Genomic DNA, 5,790 nt, shown 5'->3' on the forward strand with positions numbered 1-5,790 from the left:
GTAGTTGTTGTGAGCAGTAATCACGTGCTTGAATATTGCTAGACTTATTTATTGTCTAGTTGTTTCATTAAAGTAGAAAAAAAATTGTATTTCCCCAATCTTATTTTCATTCCAAGAACAAAGCCTGACTCATATAGGGTTCAATAAATAAATAATGTGTTGATTTAATATAGTGAATAAATGATTATTAAATTATAGCTTGCTTAATTATCCTAATCTCTCAATGAAATCCTTATGGACCAAATAGTGTTCCTCCTACAGCATAATGAAAACTTGTCCAGTTTTATCCTCAGTTCCCCTCCTCTTAGTGTTTCAAATTGACCTTCCTTGGATGAGGCTCTAATATGGGACCACAGGAAAGCTTAACAAAATCTGTGATAACTGGCGTTCCATGGGGGGGAATAAAACTGGGCTGCCCTCAGAATTTGCTGAAGAGATGTCAACTCCATTTGCTACTTCACAAATCATTGTGAAGGATAATTGGATTTCACTGCTCTTCAAACAAGGTGACACAAAGAAAGATGAAACTGCTTTCCAGAGAAGGGCTTTTTCGTAGCCAAACAGCCGAGAATGGTTCCTCTGGAAGTCATGATCAGATTAAGAAATCAAAGCTACAGTGAATCACAATATAAAAGCAGAGTGCAGAAAGAATGTGAGACATCTCCTTTGCCCAGACCCAAAGCAAAAGGGGACATTGGGGTTGGGGATAGGGGCTATACCTACCTCTATCTGTCAAGTATAACATATATGTAACTATATAGACAATAGAGCCACTTTCTACTTCATTACAACATCTGTTCCCAAAAAATGCATATGAAAATAGGTGCCTGAAACACTAAATGAAAATATATGTATTTATAAGGAAGTGGATGATAAAAGTTGAGGCTTGTATCTAAGAATGTTTATCAGTATAATAAAATACTTCCTTCTCCTGGGAGGTAGCCCCCAAATTCTTGTTCCTAGCAAGCCAGCAGGTGTAAACGACTTCTTAAAAAGGCGAAGATGCTCACCCCGGACAGCTATCTAGGTATCCAGGTGCTCCTGTGGCACTGTTTTTTCCAATGGTTGAGGACATCAACCTAACCCCAAACACCCCTGCTATTTCTGTGAGGATGCAATTGTGTAGTCATTCACAATCATTGTTCGATTACTTTTTCAAACATCACTATGGAAAATGATTTGAAAATGGAGTGGGAAGAGAGAAACCATACACATATTGAGCACACAGTAAACCATCTGTTACATTAATTAACTATAGTTATTGCTATTATGAATAGGAAACATGATGATTATTTAAAATATGCATGCGTATTTATGTTATGAAACAACTTGATTTCTACAGTGGGCCTGCAGATAAACTACCAATGAGCTCTCACATTTATTTTTGCTATGCACATTAGGAACCAGTTCCCCAAAGCATGAATCAAATATTCTGTAACCTTCAATAAACCACGATTTATAGCAGAAAGGCTTTAGATTTGTCTTCTCCAGAGGAGGCCATGTTTGGAGACATTTGGAGGTGCACTGGGAGGAGCTGAGGAGAGCTCATCAGGACGTAGTGCGTAGGGGTCTGGAGCTCTGCTAACTATCTTGCAGTGCACAGAGCAGTTCTTCCATGATGAACAAGGACACGTTCCAAAATGTTCATAGTGATCAGGTTGAGAAACTCTAAACTTAACGCAATACATCGATAGTATTATTTTATTTAAAAGAATAAAAGCCCGAAGTTTGAAGGCCTCAGAGTGTCAAGCAACAAACTTTAACAGTCACAGTAAATTTGCAGTGAAAAAAAAAGACTTAGAAATGTACAACTTGGCACCCTTTATCTCCAGAGAAGTTTTCCACATTCCTATGCCAAATGCAATTACCATATCCCCTGATTGTTAATTAGACTGGCACCACCTTCAAGTCATCTCCAGATGGAACCTTAAATGGTAGCTCATTTCCAGGCTAAATTTTTAATTTTATAAGTTCATATTAAAAGATTCAAAGACATGATGTTATTTGTTAATGCATTCACTGTGAGAATGAGCCCAACCCTGCCACGTGTCAGGAACGGCATCTGGAAGAACAAGACTGGGCTCCTAGACCCCCTGTTAAAAGCATCCACCCTCAAGGAAAGTGCATTTCGGGTAGAAACTCCCATAGCTTTGGCAGGAGGCTGTGTCTGAGAGGGATTTAACCTTCCTCCCCTTGCCCACCAGTCATTTTCTGCAAGAGACGAAAACCTTGATGGGAAACTAGAAGCCCTTCATTTTGACCCTGTATTTCTAATTAGTAAGGTAATTATGATCCGACTCAGAACCACTGAGCCTCCATTTATAGATTTGGAAAATGATTAGTGATAATGCTTTATTTTGTTTTTTATTTTAATCTCTTCTTTAGTAAGACACTTTAAGGATTTAAGCAGTTTGGACTTTTCCCTTAACATGAACATATTCAATATTCACATTTTTAGGGACGCCTTTAAAGTGATGTATGAACTCTCTAGGAATTAGCGGATCATCCATTTTTGGTTTCTGTATTCAACCAGACTCTTATATGCTCATCGATTTTAAGAAACTGTTTGTTAAAGTAGTCTGGTTACTGACTATTTGCAGGAAGAGACCCACAGAGAAGTGTCAGAAAAATGCTTTTGAGCCGAGACAGAGATAGTTTATCTATGCTCTGATGTCAAATACCAACTCATAAAATCATCATTCCCGATTCTATCTTCTTAACCTTTTCAACTCCAATGGAAATTGTGTTTTCAGTATTAGTATAAATAGAATTGTTTATGATGTTTTAAAGTATTTAATTTGAAGAATATAAACTAAGGCAGACACAAACAAACACCCCCTCCCCCAACCCAAACCCACTGCCTCGGAGTCGGTTCTGACGCAGGAATGTTGTAAGACAGTCTAAGTGCATCTGTGCGTTTCTGAGGCTGTGCCTCTTTACAGGAGCAGGAAGCCTCATGCTTCTCACTGTGTGCCTGGTGCTTTTGAACTGCTGACCTTGGGGTCCAAACCCAAACATGTGGTTCAGACCCAACTAACAACAACATGTGACAAGCAATTGCACACTTGGACAACAATCAGTGTTGTGGTGGTTATGAGTGGACTTGCTAACATAAAGGTCAGTTGTTTGAAAACACCAGCCTCTGTGAGCCTTTGCTCTAATAAAGACATCCGCAGGGGCAGTTCTACCTCTGAGACTTTACTCCCATAAAGAAACCCACAGCGGCAGTCCTACCCTGTTCTAAAGGGTCTCTATGAGTCAGTGTCCATCGTCTCCAGGGCATGCATTTGAGTTTGACACCAGTGGCATTGAAGGAAGAGATGGCTGCCAGCATGGTTGAGACAAGGCACTGGGGACAAGATAATGATACCCTTAACATTTCATAACATTTTAGCATTCCTAATAACCCTATCATTATGAGTAGTGTCTCTTAGTTCTGTGTTTTTATTTCAATGAATTCAAAAACCCAGTAGAGAAGCAGAGTGCTGCTGAAAGGGAAGCATGGCTGATGGTCAGAATAGGGGAAAGGAGGATGGAGGGCAGAGCCCTGTGTGATCTTGGCATTATGGCAATCAGCCTTGGACTAGTATGGAGTTGAATTCTCCTTCCCACTAGAAGCCGGAAGAAGCCAGCAGTGGTCCCCACTTGGTAAAGCAGAAGATCAGTGAAAAGGAGGAAGACCCTCCAAAAGATGAACTGGCACCATGGGTGCAACACTGGACTTGAGCATAACAGTGGTTATGAGGGTGAGGCAGGGCTGGGCAGTGTTTCATTCTACTGTAAATAAGGTCTCTATGAAACACACTAAACTCAATGGCAAGTAACAACCGCAGCATGGAAACAAAGGAAAAAATAAAACAAGCTTCAGAATATAATCATCCACGAACTATACTTATACAATCAACACAACAATTAAAATATGACCTGAACTAATAGGTAAGAATTAGTATTGTTCTGAAATCTAGAATATACATAAAAGAACATAAGAATATTGTAACATGTGCCCTCCAGCTGCAGTAATATTTTCAGTTACTCTGGATCAATTTAAACTTATGTTCTCTCTACAGAGGCAGTAGGTTTATTGATTTAAACTAATTATCTTTAAAAAATAAATGTGAGCTAATTGTCTACAATATGTACTAGAAGTTCTTAGTGTATTCTTAAAGATTATACTTCGCTATAGTCTTTTGTTAACTTGATTTAAAATTAACTTTTCCCCTAAATTTCTGTCTTTTATGTTCCATCTACGTAGCCTCTATTTTTTCAGAAAAAATGTGAAGAAAATATTAACAAATAAATGGTACAGAAATCATTTCTAAAATCTGCTTCCAATCATCTCAAAGAACACAGTATTCTCTATATAGCATATTTTCTCAATGGCCTTTGGTGAATGATCACAAATCCTGCTATGCTACAAAGAAATCAATGAGTTTGCAAGGTTTTTCTGTAAAAAGTCAGAGTAAATACATTTGGCTTTATGTATCACATAGGTTCTCTGTCATATATTGATTTTCAAAATAAGTCTTTTAAAGAATAGAAATATTTTTAGCAGATACTATCTTAAAGCCAAACCCCTGACTGTGGCTTGATAGCCTGGTGTGAACCACAGAATTAAGTCCAGTTAAAAGACAAGGTGACCCACAGTATGATGAAGTATTCATTTCTTATTCCTCAGATTGCAATGCAGACCTTTATTGACCAACTCTCCTGATTTTCTCAGGATTCAGAATATTCTCAGAATATGGCATTTTCATGTGAAATCCAGGGAAAACCCTGACCATCTTGGAAAGAGATCACACTCATACATTTTTCAACTATGATAAATAAACATAAAGTAAGGAATTAAAATTTAATTTTATGATTTGACCTTTTTGACCTTATAGAGAAAGTTGGTGGAAAGGACTGGGGATAGGTTGCATGGTGTTTCACAAAGTTGGTGAAGTTGGATTCAAGTAATCACAGCAAGCTAGGATTGGACTCAATGGTATAGTCCCTGGTTGTTGAAGTCTTTCCTTGCCCATGATTAGTAAAAGTTGAAAGAATAAGAAGTAGAGAAGTCATGTACGAATTAAGTCAAGAGATACCAAATAGGTCAAGTTAAGCCTGGAATGCTACTACACAAGGACTTACTTAGGAAACAGCTTGTTATTCCCATTTAAATTTGTCAATAAGCAAGAAAGGCTGTGTGATCCTCTCAACCTTGTCTCCCAGTGCTGCTCATTTCTCTTGTTTCTTCAGTCTCCCTTGTGGTTTCCTCCCTCCCTCGGTTCTGTTATTGGCAATATATCAATAAGCACCCATTTGAGTTTGGGCTGTTGAAGCAGTAAAGCAGGTGATATGAGACTCTAATTCAGGACAGAAATAAAGATCACTTGCCCCTTAGTTTGTAGCAAATAAACTGTTGGTCCCAGACACAGGGAGGATGATTGAACAGTGCCAAATAGAGACACAGACACGGGGGGGAAGGTGTTGGTGTTGTCAGATGTTATCACGTGGCTTTCAGAACAAAATAATACCTTATTCTGTACCATCTTCCCAATCTTTGCGCATTTGGGCTCATTGTTGTAACCATCCTCAATCCATCTTGTTGAAGGTTTTCCTCCTGTTTTTTCTTCTATCATTTAGAAAGCATGAAGTCCCTCTCCAGGAACTGGTCTCTCCTGCGAACTTATCTATGTTCTTGCCATCCTCGCTTCTAAGGAGCATTCTAGCTCTTTTAAAACAGAGCCTCCTGGCAGTACATGGTAACTTCAATGGTCTTCAGCAGCGCTTTCATTCGATTCTCCCTGG

Source organism: Tenrec ecaudatus, chromosome 14 (assembly GCF_050624435.1).
Source record: "Tenrec ecaudatus isolate mTenEca1 chromosome 14, mTenEca1.hap1, whole genome shotgun sequence".
NCBI lineage: Eukaryota > Metazoa > Chordata > Mammalia > Afrosoricida > Tenrecidae > Tenrec > Tenrec ecaudatus.